At 42.4% G+C, this 17,163-nt stretch overlaps 1 protein-coding gene and 1 long non-coding RNA gene across 5 annotated transcripts in view; one reads left to right on the top strand and one right to left on the bottom strand.

The window, feature by feature from the left end:
• Window positions 1-2,912: 2,912 nt before the first annotated feature.
• Window positions 2,913-17,163, bottom strand: part of GJD2 (gap junction protein delta 2) — a 38,295-nt gene continuing 24,044 nt past the window's right edge. The window contains exons 3-4 of the mRNA XM_003900734.3: window positions 7,797-7,913; window positions 2,913-3,085 (exon numbers count right to left, since the gene is read on the bottom strand). The gene's annotated coding sequence lies outside the window, so the exon portion shown is untranslated. The remainder of the gene's footprint in view (window positions 3,086-7,796; window positions 7,914-17,163) is intronic.
• Window positions 9,138-15,099, top strand: LOC103885729. 4 transcript variants are annotated; one of them, XR_002523010.2, is made up of 4 exons: window positions 9,138-9,708; window positions 11,055-11,373; window positions 11,973-12,944; window positions 14,392-15,099. It is a non-coding gene; the product is annotated as an uncharacterized LOC103885729 (long non-coding RNA). The 4 variants fall into 4 exon arrangements; XR_004185215.1 differs by lacking the exon at window positions 14,392-15,099 and having other exon boundaries at window positions 11,973-12,094; window positions 12,757-13,913; XR_004185214.1 differs by lacking the exon at window positions 14,392-15,099 and having other exon boundaries at window positions 11,132-11,373; window positions 11,973-13,913.

The raw sequence follows: 17,163 nt of genomic DNA, 5'->3' as shown, positions 1-17,163 counted from the left end.
AGTCGACTCAGATTATTGCTTGACTTAGCTTATTGGCTCCTCCTGACCTTATAGGGCCAAAATCTCAACAGCTTATTACAATTAACTATAAAAGTAGTTCACCAAATACATTTTTTTTGTGTATGTGTGACAGTCACTTAATTGCCATTGGATTAGTTGATTGACAGTTTGTTCCCTGGTGTTCAGGGAAGTGTATTCACTCATTCTGTTTTGCAACAAACTAGACTCGGTATCACTCTGTACTCAGTGCTAAGAATTGTACTCAGTGTAAAAGAACTGTGGCCCATGGGGAGACTACAGTCCAGTACAGGCTGCATTCACTTATATAATATCCACTATTCAAAATGATACCAACCATGGACAATTAGGTGATCTGGAATGTGTGAACTGTTTGTGTAGATGTATGTAAAAAAAAGTCTGGAAGTAGGCCTAACAACATGTTCTACTGAGATAAGGTTGTCTTTGGGGAATGGGAGTAGGAATAATTTTTATTTTTCAGAATAAATATATAATTTTTGAAAGTTGTGTTTTAAAACTCAAATATTAGCTAGGCATAGCAACTCACACCTGTAACTCCAACACTTTGAGAAGCCAAAGTGGGTGAATCACTTGAGCCCAGGAGTTTGAGACCAGCCTGGGCAACATGGCAAAACCCCATCTCTACAAAAAATACAAAATTAGCTGGTCATGGTGGTGAGCGCCTGGAGTCCTAGCTACATGGGAGGCTGGAGTCCTAGCTGCATGGGAGGCTGAGGCAGGAGAACCACTTGAGCCCAAGAGATCGAGGCTGCAGTAAGCCGTGAGCACACCACTGTACTCCAGGCTGGCTGACAGAGTGAGATAAACAAACAAACAAATCTCAAAAAATAAAGATTTTGGATGACGGAGCACTTTCTTACTGCTGGGACAACCAGGAAGGTTTTGTGGAGAAAGGGGTACATGAGCTCAGCTGTGACTTCAGAGGACTTGAGAAGGTGGAAAAGGAGATGGGGAATTAGGTGTGTGGCAGGGACAGTATACTTTTTACTTGAAAATTCTAAGTACCTCTGATGACAGTGTGGAGTAAAAGTGGGCTGTAAGCTGACATGAGCCTAGAAAAGGAAGCTGGAAATTTATTGGAAAGACTCTTAAGTGCCAGGCTCTGGAAACTGGGTGTGAGTTAGTAGTCAGTGGGATCATTGAAGGTTCTCTAATAGGAGAGAATGTGATCAAAGCAGTGCACTGGGGAGGTTACCATAGGAGGTGTTCAGGCTGCCTTTTGAGAGGACAGTGACTAGGGGTGGGAGGCAGATGTGGAAGCTCCTCTTAGCATCTAGGACTAAGTTGACAGAAGCTCAGTGATGCCTGAAGGAATGGAAAAAAGGAGGGGAGGCTACTATACACCAGGAAAAGGACTTGTTTCACTCCAGAGCACTTACTTATGAGCCCAAAGGAGAGAAAAGAGAATTGCAATTTCAATATACAATGTTTCCTAACAGTCATGAGACTGACTTTCAGATGTAGTTTATAGAATTACCCTCTTCATTATACAGGCACATATAAACAATGGCTATAATTCCATTGTTGATGGGCCATTATCTGTGAAGGCACGCACAGGAGTGGAAGAGCCAAACTGGTTCACAAATGTCATGAGCACATCAGAGCCCAGAGGAGAAAGGGTTCCTAGCTCTCAGGTCTCAGTGGAATGTCCTCATGAGGTCACAGCACAAGGTTTTCCAAGCTGGGGGAAGGTCACTTTCCCCTCAGATGATTGAAGTATTCTAAATGCTGAACCATGCAATGCCCTGAGCACATGTAGCAGATGGAGCAGAGGGGGCTGGAGGGGCTTTTGGAAAATCCACTTTTATTTCAGTAGTTTGATAATAATTGTTCCTATGAAGCATTTACAAGCTAGACTTTTCACTCATCCCAACACAGAGATGCAGGCAAGCAGTGCTCACCTTGCTGGAAAGAGGCACAGGCTTTCTGTAGCCTCCTTAAGAGGCTTATAAAATATTTATTCCAATAAGCTGGTGGTTAAAACTAAAATTCTTAAGCTTTGCAGAAATCATCACATTCAGATGCGCATCACTTTAGGTGAATCTAGTCTGAATTTCTCCTTGACTTTTGTCACAATATTCATGTTACTTTCCCCGCCTCAATTCCTGATAATGTCCTTAAACTTGGAGTCTTTTCTGTCTACCCCAGTCTCTACTTCTACGATCATTATCATTACCTTAACAGAGGCTGGTGAATTTGGTAGCAACCAGAATAATCACCCCTTTAATGCTAATTTCCATACATCGCATTTTTGTCAAATGAAAAGAGGAGACAGCGTGGCCATACTTGCAATCAGATGCAGGCATGAGGCAGTTTATGTATAAGGACTTCCTTGATAAGTGTTGGTCAAATATACATAAAAACTTGCAGATGAGAGAGGACCAGAGGCACGGAACATCTCAGGTAAAGCACATGTGTGGTATGTGGACCTGCAGCCTCTGCCCCTTGGTGCTGTGGAAACCTAGAGCTGTACTGTAAATAAGCTATACACCCTCACTGTGCAACCCGGAGAAAGACTTGGAAGCATGTGGAAACGTGGTTCTGAGTTTTCTGAGTAAATGCTGAAGATTAGGACCTCAGTGAGTGTCTTGACTTGGTATAACTAGATATGGCTGTGTTAGGCTTATTTGCCCAATGATACATTGAAAGAATAGATCCATTCATTCTTTAGAGTCAACAAGGACTGTCTAGCAACTTCTGGAATCTCTTGGGTTTTCCACGTAAAGTCACAGAATGCCACTCCCTATCACTGCACTTTGCAGATATCTATACCCTCTTTGCTAATAGGGTACTGTTGTGGGCAGCCCTGAACACCACCCCTTATTTATCTTAGGGACAATGCAATGCTAAATCAGTTGACAGCAGGCTCCAAATACTGTACAAAGATGGTTAAATATAATAGCACATCATCAAGCAAACATTAAGTGTCTACTGCATATAGGGTGCTGCACTTGAAGTCCAGAAAAGGGTATTGTCAATCTGTCAGTTGGCCAATTATTCCACAAGTGTTTGTTAAACACCTCCTCTCTGCCAGGCATTAGAGATCCTGTGACGGAAAAAAAAAAAAAAATCAGGAATCTACTGGCAGTATAACTTGTGCAATACAAGAATACTTATATGTCACATCCAAGTCCAGGCTGCTTGATCCCTCTAGCCTTAGAAAAGTCTATATCGATGGGATTAAATCCAGGATCCATGTCTCCTCATCAAAGTGACTTTGTCTGGCAACCAATGTCACCTTCTTGGAGGATCTTAGTGTCACAGCGTCAGCACTTCTTCACTTCCTTCTCTCCTTACCTTATAGCATTCCTGAGAGAGGAAGACAAATTACACGCTCATCTCAGACACAGAGGAACTGGGAAAGAAAAATGTGAAAGAGGTTTGCTCAAATCACATAGAAGGACAGAGGCCAAACCAGAATTTAGGTTCCATGAGTTGCATTATATGGGACCTCTTGAAAAATGATTTTCAACCAACACACAGTAACAACAATGCTCTCCAAGTTCTGCCATCTAAGTGGTGTTAGAGAAATAACAGTTATGTGGGAAGGAAAGTGAAGGACAAACAGGTTAACCAGACAGTTATCTTGATAGATTAATCCATACAAAATACTTCATAGAAATGGCTTGAGTTCATTCAAAGAACCCAGGGGTAAAAAGAGTTTGAGTTAAACTACAGGGAAGGTGGCAAAGCCTGCATCCAGCGAAATACCTCCAGTGAGAGCCTGAGACCTGTCCATTTTTTTCAGACCAACAGTGCTGGTCAAAATTTTCCAGATCAAAACATGATCAGCAACATGAATTAATTCATATCTTAAAACCTGTTGTTCAGCACCTTGCTACTCTCTCCCTGGATTGACTGAGTATAAAAACCAGCTCTAGCTTGAAAAGTTAAATGTGCATAACAATCATTTCTGAGAACTGTCTTTTGTAAATGGGTGATGGAAATCACGTGTGTACAAACTGACACGTTTCCTCGCAACTGATCTGTTTCTATGGCTTAAGAGGTTCAGAGCTGGTGCACAGACGTGCCCTCGCTGCCTCCAGCCATCTCTGCCCTGTCCAGCTGCCAGGACTGCTTGGACAGACACTGGAAAGTACATGGTGTTTTCTGCCCTTCAGCCCTCCCTGATGACCATGCTGTCCCTCGTCTTTCAAAACAGGACCCTGCTGTTCCTCAGGCAGAAACCTCACGGTCCCCAGCATGTTGGAAGTTCTCACGTGCAGACCATTGTGCTGAGTGTGCTTGCATGCATTTTCCCTTTAACACGGGGTGTTTAACTATTTGATCCAGACTGCCCAGGAGATGCAGTAATGTGATCAGCAGGACCAGGTAGGTTTCCTGGAGGACAATTGTTTTAAGAAAGAGTTAAAACAAACAAACAAAAAACAGCAGAAATGGGCTGCACTGAGCAGATCTGCCAGAAACCCCGGAAAGGTTTACCAGACTGCTTGTTGCTAAAAGTATGTCTAATGTTTACTGATAAACATGTTTTCAAGTCTAGGAACAACTTCTGAGAAAGAATCAAGCAATATAAAAAGAAACCTAGTTTTTAAAAACACCCAAATTGCCTTTCATTTGAATGGCCAAGCAGTGACTTTCTAAGGGAGAAGAATAGAAGGTGACACATAGTGTGTATTTTTGAGGGCGCTGGAAAGAAGATGCCCCTCCTTCCAAAACAATCATATCGCTCTTCCTCCATCCCCATCCTGCCAAGATACCTGCAATTCCAGCCTTAGAAACAGAGTTCCTCTAAGTTCCACCTTTTTAGGCTTCTCTTTTAACATACGTAACCTTTCAAAGGGCACCCCCTACCAACTGACCCCTAAGATCTTACTGGTCATGACTTCTCCAGCTTGCTTTCAGCCCTAGTTCCATAAGGGAGCTCTAGGTATTTGGAATGGGGCTGTGGATAGCATGACCTGGGAGGAAAAGTGAGTAATGAGAGACAAGGAGACCCAGAAAGGAGATGAGGAAGGCTGAAAGAAACACCCTCCCTGGCTCCATCTAGGACAGCCTCATGCTAAGCTAGGCACGAATGGGCAAAAGTGGCTAAAAATAAATCCCTTGGTAAGCACACAGCCTTATTTCTACATGAAGTCTTTAGATGTTTGATTCTGACGACTCTTCTGAATTTCTCTAAGTGATTATTAGAAGGCAACGTAAACTTGAAGAAGGTGTTTAGATGACGTCTATGTCCCGTGTGTGCACACACATGTATAAACACTTGCATGCTTGTGCAACTGCTCCCTCTGAGGTGAGGTTGACTTCCCTATAGCCTCTGAAATAAATTTGGGACCAAGTTTTGCAATAGTTAATTTACTATAAATAAATGCTCTAAGCAATGTGAGTAACTTACCAGACTCTTCACCATAAATGTCCTGCGTGAAAATTGAGCCCTGTTTGACACCTCAGCTATTTTAAAGATACACGTACAAATTCCTCAGCTCTGCTAATCTGTAACGGGCTCAAATGTCCTTGCTTTTAGGCTCTGTGGGCTCTCCTGACAAGGAAAGTTGGTGTCAGGGAATAATTAGGTTCTGTTCAAGAGGGGGAGGTAAATGTCAAGAGCTTATTATTTCAAGTGGTCACCTTGTTAGACATTTATATTAAAATCCTGAAGAAAATAACACAGACATGCAGGATATTTACATCAATGGGAATAACTACAATGGCTAGAGAGAAATGAACCCATTTCTTTACAAAGCATCGAACTGACGTTTTAGAGCACGGACCCAAAGTCAACCAAAACCATGCTAGATTAATCTCTCTGCAGAGCACTGAACAAAAAGGCTAGGTTTCATTCTATAAACAAATTGGCTAGCAGACATAGACAAAAATTTTACATAAATGACACCCGTTACCCTACTCCTTGATAGAATTTATAGATCTTATGCAAATCTTTTATCCTCTCTCTCACACCCTATCCCCACAAAGATCCAAATACATAAGCCATTAAGAAGAGATTCATACATATAAATGTTTTGGAATGAATTAAAGCTGGTTTGTAATGCACAGTCCCCTTGAGTAGAATATGAGGCTCAGGAGAAGCCATTATTTCTGCTTCTGTCAAGTGCAGAATAATTGAATATTTTCAGATCCAAATTCCAAAATGGGTTAGTCCTTAGATAAATTAAATGTCAATTAATATAATGGTGAAATTTTTATTTTTATGCAGATACTATAGTTGCGGGAGTATGAGGAGAGAAAAATCTCTAAGAAACCTGAGCAAAATAAGAAGCCTGAATCACAGATATTTATCAATGATAATCCTGGACTCTTACCCCACAGAGTGTCCATCCTAAAGGCTTGCCTGATTACCTGGAGCTGGGGTATGTGAGGTTGTGTTGCTCTATTTCCTTACACCATTTTCACTGTGACAAGCAGCACTGTGGGGTGTTCAGTGTTGAGGGTGGGTGTATCTCAGCTTGAATTAGTGAGAGCACTTCGCCTGAAGGTATAGAATGTCACTAAGAAGGCTTTATTGCTTTCCTTACTTAACATTTTGTACTTTGAATATAGGCAAACAGTTTTATTAACTTTCTCTCTCTCTCTCTCTCTCTCTCTCTCTCTCTCTCTCTCTCTCTCTCCCTCCCTCTCCTTTCAGCCAATTAAACTTTGTGTGGCTGGTTAGCTGGTCAGAATTATAGTTCTTGATTTAACCTTAGAGAAAAGGAGAGACAGAGGTTAAATGATTTGTTCAAGGTCACCGACAGCAGAGCTGGATTTAGAAATGACTGCTTCTTGATTCTCTGAGCAGTGAGCCAGTCTGCCTCTCCTTGCTTTAGCTTAATTGTCAAATACCTTTATTTGAGTTAGTTTTTCTTTCAGGTTTCTGTCTGCACACAAAGTGTACATGGATTGCGTACCTCGGCCCCTGTGCTGAAAGCAGCAGCTTGCTATTTCCAGCAGGCAATTCCATCCTCCTCTGGAACAAAGCCCCATCAGGTCCCAGACCTGGCTTTGTAAGCTGGTCCCAGGTGCTGTGTAGGGGATGTGTGTGTATGTGGTATTTGTGTGTATAAAGATAATCTTGAGAGCCCAAATGGGTTCAGGACCCCTGTGAGGGCAGCATCTTTGCATCTAATCCTAGCCACATGAGCTAAAGTCACAGCAGCTCAGATAAGGGTCACGCTCCAAGCTCTTACATACTGCACTGCTCTTGTCCCTGCAGAGACCCCATGGGGTGTCTTCAAAGGGGAGCCTTTGGCTGACAAGGTGACTTGTCACCTGCTACATTTGGGCCTACTCAGCAGAAAGTGCCTTCCCAAGGTGGCACAAAGGGTATATAACCCTTGGGACACAGTGACTCATCTGTAATCTCTAGCTGGCTGGGCATTGAAACCAAACCCACTTTATGAGACCAAAGTGTGTGCAGTGGGAGGTCAGTCTGGGGCAGAGACTATTCGGGTCAATGGGAGCGTTGGGACCGGAGCCTAAACATGCGTTCTGTCCCCCTGACCTTCTCCAGCAGTACTAGATGCTCTCTCATAATCTTCAAGCCTTTGGCTCGGCTTTTCTCACTGCGCTTTTCAGCCACCATTTTAATCATCTGCCTTGTGGCTTTTCATTCCTGCTGCCCAGTGTGACTCAACTCCTTCTCTTTCCCCAGCCTCCTGAGCCAGGGCCAAAGGTTGTTTAAGGTCCCTGAAAATTAACTTCAATCTCCCACAAGGTGAACTGTTGCTTTCTGATGAAGCCTCACAGCCCCGATGAGTCTGTGAAAATATTCTACACAAAAATAGCTCAATGCTTACCTTGAGACACACAAGAGATTTGGTGCGGTCAGTCCCAGAAGAATCCCTCTAGTTTTCTCCTTGCTTGCAAGATGCGTTCACTCATTTCCAGAGCTGTCCGGTTCTTTCAGGTGATTCCTAGGTCATTTCGATAATGTCTCTTAACTCAGCACAGTTAGGTCTGTAACATTTACTGAAGACTACAGACTGGCTCTCTCCTGCTTGCTCACACCAGATGGGGTGAGACAGGACAGTAAGGAAAGGAGAAAGGGCTCCCTGCTGAAAGGATGAATGTTGTCATGCGTGGTAGGATGCACAACTCCCTGCTTCTTCCTCCAAAGCTCGGTCACTTAAGGGCCAGCCTTAGGAGCCTGGTATCAGTGAATATTGAATGGAACCTCAAGGCCACCCTGAGGTAAGCTCAAACTCGTAGGGGTACCTGCTGTTCGGACTCAGTCTGCAAACAGTCCTCCAAATACAAAATGACCCTAAGGTGGGTCCCTGAGCAGCTCTCCTAGGATGACCTTGATCGTTCCTAAGCTTCAGAACCAACCCACCAAGAAGAAAATCACAGAGCCAGCAATCAGCATCACTCTGTTGGAGCTTTTCCAAGTGTCTTGTCTGGGCTATTTTCAGGACTATCCACTGATGGAGGGCACTGTCTCCTTTATCAGTCAGAAGGTTAAGGGCTATATAAGTTACTTTGGGATATTGTATTTTCTGGTCCAACACATCCACTCATTCATTCATTCATTCATTCATTCATTTATTCATTTCTTGTGGATGGATTGGAGCTGCCCATGTTCAAATTGCTATGTTAAGTGAGGTACAGAAACTCTAATGCATGAACCAAGAGGCTTTTTTGGGAGAAAATATATAGACACAAATACTTATAGAATAAAGTGGAAAATAATATGTATCTAAAGTGAATAATAATAATAAACAATAGCCAACCTTTATACAGCACCTATAGTATACCTGGCACATTGTATGTGTATGTGTGTATATTTGTTTTATTGTGAAAAAATACACATAACCTTTTAGCATCTTAACCATTTTTAAGTGTGCAGTTCAGTGGCATTAAGTACATTCACTTTGTGGTGCAACCATCACCATTATCCATTTCCAAAACTTTTTATCTTCCCAAACTGAAACTCTGTGCCCATTTAACGATAATCCCTCTTTCCTTTCCCTGGGACCCTTGCAAGCACCTTTCTATTTCTCTATGAATTTGACGACCCCAGATACTTATATAAGTGGACTGGTACAATATTTGTCCTTTGGTGAAGTCGAAAGCACTTGATATGCATTAACTCATTTAATCATAGTAATGGTCCTATGAGGTAAGTGAAATCATTACCCCCCTTTTACAGATGAGGAAATTAAAATACAGAGAGGTTAAACAAGAAGTAGAAATTAAATATTCAGAGAGATCAGAGAAAGGAATAGATCTCCCTTAATTTGGTTCTCCGCCCCCAGGAGTCCCTGAACCACTTAAAAAGAAGCAAACAGTCCCCTTTTTGGAGGCGCGCCACCTTGCAAGTCCATCTCGTTTTCTACCCAAGGGCCGCTCAACTGGAGAGGACCCTTCTGCAGGAGAGAAGAGGGCATGTGCTGAATGGGTTAAAGCGCCCTTTGTCCACCCCCCAGCACTGGGCGGGTGCAGGCTGAGCTGGTGACCCGGGCAGGACCAGAGCCAAAGGATTAATCCATCACAATGAGACGTTCTATTCTGGGCAGGCGGCGCGAGCAGATGCTGGGCGCCGGTGGAGGCAGCGTGCAGGGCTGGCGCTCAGGCAGGCCGCCCGCGCCCTGCGCTCCACCCCACCCTGCTCCCTAATGAGGAGAGAGGAGCTGAACCCAGGCAGCAGCTCCCTGTTGACGCCTTAGGCGTTTCAAAACTAGACTGGCCGGAGCCGATGGAATGTCTTGGGTGGGCCATTCTGAGAAATCCAATTTTCTTGCCTAGGCTATGTTTAGAATCCAGAAAGTCACTTCAATTACCCCACTTTCCTTACAAATCCAATCCGCTTCTTACCTCTCACTCCACCTTCCAGCCTCCCCGCCACTCCACATGCCCCAGAATTTTTCAGCTAAATCCACTCCCCGGTCCACTCCACGGTAGAACTGGGAACTGGAGTAAATTACCACCCCGGCCTCTAAATTAGGAAAAGGAAATCGACTCAGTCTCAGGGAATTTTAGGGGCTGGAAGTCTAATTTTTTGACGTGAAGCAACACTTCCGTGTCCTTATAGGAGATTATGGCCTGGCCAGCCAGCCCCTATGCCCATAATCTTTTGACCGTTTGATCTCCTGCTTACACTGGACTGGGACAGAGCAGCCCAGTGATTCATTCCGAGATTGCACCCTCTAGTAGATATGTCAGGGAGGAGAGGAAAAAGAAGGAAAAACAGTAGCTAGATACTGTGGGTCAGAAAGCCCAATTTTGCAATTGCTCTTTAAAATCAGACTCATGACAACACTCCTTTGGAGGTATCAGTCCCTTCCAGGGACAGAAGCATATTTTGGGTCATAGAGAAGAGCATTTTGCAGGTTATATTAGAGATTCTGCCAGAAAATTTAACAACTCTAAAGTCTGCTTGCTAGATGAATTTTTAGGGTATGTTTTTCCCCTAGTTTTATTAGGGTACAAATACAAATTGTATCTATTTGCGGTATACAGTATTTTGATATATTTATACCAAAGCTTTAAATATCCAAGAGAGATGTTAGGATGACATTTAGAAGGGTAAAGGATTATCTCTATTTTGTGGGTATTCTTGGCTTAGTTTTTAAAAGTGGTTGGGATTATTTTCCCCAAATTTTCTAATTTTCTAATCCTTCTAACATGTCTGCCTAACCCAATTTCTTTTTTTTCTTCTTTTTTTTTTTTTTTTTTTGAGATGGAGTTTTTCTCTAGTCTCCCAGGCTGGGTTGCAGTGGTACAATCTCGGCTCACTGCAACCTCCACCTCCTGGGTTCAAGCAATTCTCCAGCCTCAGTCACCCAAGAAGCTGGAATTACAGTCACCTGCCACCATGCCAGGCTAATTTTTGTATTTTTAGTAGAGACAGGGTTTCACCATGTTGCCCAGGCTGGTCTCGAACTCCTGACCTCAGGGGATCCCCCACCTCGGCCTCCCAAAGTGCTGGAATTACAGACTTGAGCCACAGCACCCAGCCCCAATTTCTACTTATTGTTTTTCTCTGCTTCTATCTAGACCATCCATTTCTCTAAGACTCAATGATATGTCATAGAAGATCTTTGGTCAAATGTCAGACTTATATCTTGCAGATCCCAGAGTAGGGAGTAAGCACTAAAGCTTCTAAAATGCTCTCACTCACACGCTTCATCAGTGCAAATGACAGGTTGAAAGACCAAGAGCTTTTGGATTCTACATGGACTTCTTTGAAGGGAGACTTGAGCTCATCCTGCTGGCCTCTGCCCTCTGCCAACCTCCCAGGACTCCTGACTGGCCCTATGCTGGAAACCAACCATACAAGATGAATGTCTTGCCAAGCTGGATGTGGAAGCCTATTTGGTCCTTTGAAGGTTAATGATCAATCCAGACCACAAACGGATGACCGTCAAACCTGTGGTAGGCTAATGGCATATGTTTCAGGACTGAGAACTCATTAACAGTCCCCTGCCCCCTTGTCTACTCCTAATGATTGGCCTCCACCTCCACTAATACTCAGCCCTTCCCTTGGCCCTTGACTTTTTCTCTGCTTCAACTCCAGGCTTTCTCTCTCTCTCTTTCTCGCCTCTCTCTCTCTCTCTCTCTCTGAGCCTCGGCTTCCCACTCTAATTTCAAGACACAGAACCCCTTCTTATCTACCCGAAGCTACAGTTGGTCATTGGTCATGGAAAACAGGAGCTGACTATGCCTTAATCATTTATTGCCGTGATTTTTAATCAATGTTTAAAGGAGCCTTGAGATTCCTTGGTGGCAAGCTAGAGAGGCCATCGAATATGTGTATGTGTGGTAAGTACTCATAGCAGTGAATATTTGGAAAGCAGAGGCTCCAAAAGTCCCTTATGCACACATGCATACTTAATCAGAACAAAGGACTGGTATTCGTGTTATGTATTGGGGTACTTCATTGTTTGATTTTTTTTTAAAAAAAAAAGATTCTGTTATATAAAGAATAATTTGAATATCACAGTGATCCCATCTTGCCCCTTCATTATCTGCAGGGGTGCCCCTGAGTGTCCCCAGGTGAGATCTCCATGCCTACATTACTCTACACAGAATAACTCTCTCCTGGTTCCAGTCCCAAATAAAGAGGACAGAGCCTCATGAGTCTATCTGGGCCAAGGTGGGTTATTGCCAAGAATAACCTGGCATCAGGGGATTCAAACTCTTTGCCTTCAAGCTCTGGCATTCCAGTAAGGGCTGACTTGGAACTGTCACAGAGAAACTGAGCAGGCGGGGACAGTAAATGCAGTCTAGCACTTGTTTGGAACTAGAGCATGGCTCAAAAATGATCACAATGAATAAACCTTGCTAGCAGCTTTCTTTAAATAAATATACACACAATGCTAAATCCTTTTGCATTAGGACTTGAATTTGGTTGTACATTCTTGGATACCTAAGAATCTCCCAATACTGCTCTAGCTTGTAACTGTTTTTTTCAGAAACAGTATTTCCTCAGATGTCTAGATGTCTGTATATAAGTGAACATAATTACTATTTTTAAGAGGAGGATGCCTATGTTCTTCACGCTTGTAATACCTCCAAGAAACTTACAGAGAACATTATGCATTCCTACATGAGATTAAATTGCAATCCCTAAGGGAATCCCAGACTCTCTGGATCAACAGTAGTTGCTAATTGTGTTTAATGCAGACTACGAGAATAACAATGATCATATTAATACTATTTATGGAGCACTTCTATGTACCAGATGCAATGCTATGTACTGTGTATGTAATCTTCACAATATTTACATGAGACAGATTCTCTATTCTTATTCTACAGAAAAGAACACTGATGCTAATGTTTGAGAATAAGCATATCTAAAGTTAAAGCTTCAATGTGGCAGGAATGGGAATCAAGCAAAATTCATCTGACTCCAAAATGAATATTCTCAGTTGCAATGCTAAATACTGTTATGCTGCTCCTACTGGAATGTGGGACACAGACCTCACTAAATGGTGGTGACCAAGGTGAGAGAATGAGAGGATGGACAATAACCTTATCTGGAGTTAAGCTTCCCTAGGCTTCTACTCTCAATACCAAGAGATTCCTTTCTCAACTAATAATGATGCGATGAAGTGCAGCATGAGCTCAAGAGATTTATTTTGGATCAATGAGTCCCTTGACATGTCCTACTGAAACAGTCAGATATCTAAGGCATTGCTCAGACCCAGCTGCCAGTAACCTGCCTTTGAGCCACTAAGCCATAAAAGAAAAAGATCCCAACCCACACGCGCGCTAGGAGACACCCAAGCCAAATCAAGTAGAAACAAGAGACTCAAGAAATATGGATGGCATGTGAATAGCTCATATATTCAGCTGTTGTGCATTGAGTACATCATTTAGTGCTGAGCTTTGGCATTCCAATGTACCTCCTTCCCCTCCCCACACCCATCCCTCCCCATCAACCAGTTGTCTGACCAACTGCAGAGACAACTGGCTGGTCTCTCTCTCTCGCTCTCTCCCCATTTTTATATATGTATATATTTGACTCTGAATACACACTATATGTAATTTTTACTTAACTAACATGGAAGAGTAGCCTTTATGGTAGGTAACTAATGACCTCATTTCTTAGGAGATGAAAGAAGGAACACATACACCTACCCCTCTGCACACTAACTGTCCTGGGGTCAGGGCGTTATCCTAGTGGGGTCCATTTAGAGGTAATATAGATCAGTGAATCACAAATTTTAAAGTACAAAAAAAGTCCCCTTGGGATTTTATTAAAATGCAGAGTCTTACTTATTTGGTGGGTCCTGGGATTCTGCATTTCAATCAGGCATCCAGGTAATGCCACTGGGGTTGTCTGAGGATCCTACTTTGAATAGAAAAGGACTAAAATAAGAAAAAGAAGATTGATAGTGACCAGAGGAACATGGGCGAAAGGGAGGGAGGAAAGTTCCTTAAAAGACACTCCTGACTCACTACAAAAAAAAGGGAGAGTAAGAGATGGGAGATTGGGGGCTCTGCCTTATCTTGACAGAACTATGTCTAAGAGAATTGCAGGAATCTAAGCCTCAGAATTTGTTGGCTAATTCAGGAATGTCTTGATCCTATATGGGTTATTATCATGGAATGACCACAAGAATGTTTCTCAATCCTGGCTGTGTTTTAGAATTACTAGAGTGTTAAAAACATATTCATGCTATGTTTCTATCAAAAGAAATCTTAATATCTGGAAGCAGAGTCCTAGCTTCAAGTTTGTTTGTTTGTTTGAATCTCTCTAACTGGTCCATGTGGCAGAGTATTCTGCATTTTAAAAGCCTGGATTAAAGAAGTTCATAGCTGAATCATACTCTGGCTGGGACAGGGCTAATCCAGAAGTTTGATTCAGAGGAACAAATTGCCCTACTTAGGTGAAAAACTGAAACTTGGACATTTTTCAATTTGGGGATTGCTGTATTCTACTTGCAGATGGTTTTCAGAGTGATACCAGGTGGACTCATGAATAGAACATTCTCAGCCCAAGTCTGGTCACAAACCAGATATGGATGTTACATGATTTATTATAAGGAACTGGCTTATCCCATTATAAAGGCTGAGAAGTCCCAAGATCTGCAGAGGGCAAGCTGGTTGACCCAGGACAAACATTGGTTTTTCCAGTCCCAGCCTGAAGGCCTGAGAACCAGGAGAGCCAATGGGGTAAGTTCCAGTCTGAATGTGAGTCTAACGGCAGGAGAAGACCAATGTCTTAGTGCAGAGAAGGCAGAGAGCTTGAATCTCCCTTTCTCATCTTTTTGCTCCATTCCTGCCTCCAATGGATTGGAGAGGGCAATCTGCTTTACTCAATCCACTGATTCAAATGGTAATCTCATCCAAAAACACCCTTGCAGACACACCCAGAATAATGTTTGACCAAATACCTGGACACCCTGTGACCCAGTGAAGATGACACATCAAATTAACTATCACATCATAGGATCTCATGGAAAGATGATTTAGAGCCAGTGTTACTACTTACTATTCATTAAGAGAGGCTGTCAGGGAAGACAGCGCAGTTTGCAACTAGACTGAAATTTAAGCATTATCTCAGGCTGGGCGTGGTGACTCATGCCTGTAATCCTAGCACTTTGGGAGGCTAAAGCCCGGTAGATCATCTGAGGTCAGGAGTTCGAGACCAGCCTAGCTAACTTGGTGAAACCCTGTCTCTACTAAAAATACAAAAATTAGCTGGGAATGATGGTGCACATTTAGTCCCAGCTACACGGGAGGCTGAGGCAGGAGAATCGCTTGAACCCGGGAGACACAGGTTGCAGTGAGCTGAGATCACGCCACTGCACTCCAGCTTGAGGGACAGAGCAAGACTTTGTGTCAAAAAAAAAAAAAAAAAAAAAAAAGATCCTGGCTTGCAGAGAAATAGTGAGGTTAAATGAATGAGAGTAATGAGAGAATAACTGTATTTCATCTGTGACTCACATGGTCCTATTTCAGAGTTGTGTGGTGAACAATGAACACAGTCCAGTAAAAAAATATTAACTTCAAAATAACTCAGATTTTTAACTTACCTTTCTTTATACCTGGATGGAATATATAGTTCACAACAAACCCTTTATAATCCTCTTTCTTTTTCCATACACTTCCCTTATGCCCCACAACTGCTCAGAACTTTCTTTTCTTGCCTTCCAAGTAACCTCTCTCCCAGCCCCAGAAGGCAAGAATCTTGCGTTCTTATCTCTACCCCTTTCTTCTCCCCTCTGGAGGTCTCTGTGTCTGGCCATTCCTGCAAAGTTGCAGAACAATACAGTCAGATCTGGCAAAGGCTAAAACTCTCCTACACACACTCAGAGAATGAGAAAGAGGGAAAGACCAACAGAGGGAAAATACCAGACATGTGTTATTTTTGTTCTGCCATATGTGTAAAGAATTTAGAGGCACCTGGCACATAGTGCAAGCCCCTCAAAGGGCAGCTACTACTATTTTATTTACTATATCATATCACAGAATGAAATCAGAATTACATTTCTTTTCTTTACAAATATATAGTCTGCTCACAGACCTACTGGACTGTGCTCACTGTTCATCATGCAACTCTGAAATAGGACTGTGTGAATCACAGATAAAATGCAGTTATGCTCTCATTATTGCAAGCTCTTTAAAGGAAAGAACTTTAGAACTTTTTCTTATACTTTTATATAACTCTCTACCAGTGCTGCCCAATATAACTTTCTGCAATGATGGAAATGGTCTACCATCTCTGCTGTCCAATATGGTAGCCACCAGCTACATGTGACCATTGAGTACTTGAAACACAGCTAGTGCAAGTCAGAAACTGATTTTTGTATTTTATAGAATGTATTTAATTTACATTACAAGTTCCATGTGGCCAGTGACCACCACATTGGACAGAGCAGACAACACCTACCACAGTACCTCCCACAAAGTAGATACTCAGTAACATTTACTGACTGGATGGATGATAGGTGACTAAATGAACCAAACTGTAAATAATACAGTTACAGTGCTGATATTTGTACAAGTAGATAATTTTGCAAGCTACTTCCCTGTTGCTATAGGCTCTGGAGTTGTTTTCTTGCCACAGGAAAGACTAGCAAATGCTAAAACAGATAAGCAAGATTCTATATTTAGGTCTCATTTTTTCTTTGCTCAGTATAAATTCATTCTGACTCTGAGGTCAGCCTCCTTTGTTTTTCAAAAATAAAAAAAAAAACCTGTAATGTACATGTTTTATTTAATGGTGAGTTCTCGTTATGACATTTCCCTTCAGGAATGAAAGAGGAAGAGATCAGTTATTGTCAATGCAGCCACAAGCAAATTCAGCCATCTTCCTCAACACTGAAGAGAAATGTCAAAAAAGATTAATCATGCATTAAAGACGCATGGACATGTTTTACCTCTCATATATTGAAGGACTGTGACATATTTAAATATTTGTTGACCATTATTAGATAGTCAAGAGCTTGGCAGCATCTCGAAGTAACGTTTATAGTAGTAGCTCTATGATCTCACCCATCTTAAAGACGGAAATATTTCATTGACAATTCATCTTCATGGTAGTTTGGTTCTTTGGGGGTTTTTTGTTTTGTGTGTTTCTGTTTTGTTTTCGTCTTGTTTTTGACACAGGGTCTCACTCTGTCACACAGGCTGGAGTGCAGTGACACAATCATGGCTCACTGCAGCCTCAAACTACTAGGGCTCAAGAAATCCTCCCACCTTAGCCTCCAGAGT

This window comes from Papio anubis, chromosome 7, assembly GCF_008728515.1.
Source record: "Papio anubis isolate 15944 chromosome 7, Panubis1.0, whole genome shotgun sequence".
Lineage (NCBI taxonomy): Eukaryota > Metazoa > Chordata > Mammalia > Primates > Cercopithecidae > Papio > Papio anubis.
This window is presented reverse-complemented; position numbering and strand designations above follow the sequence as displayed.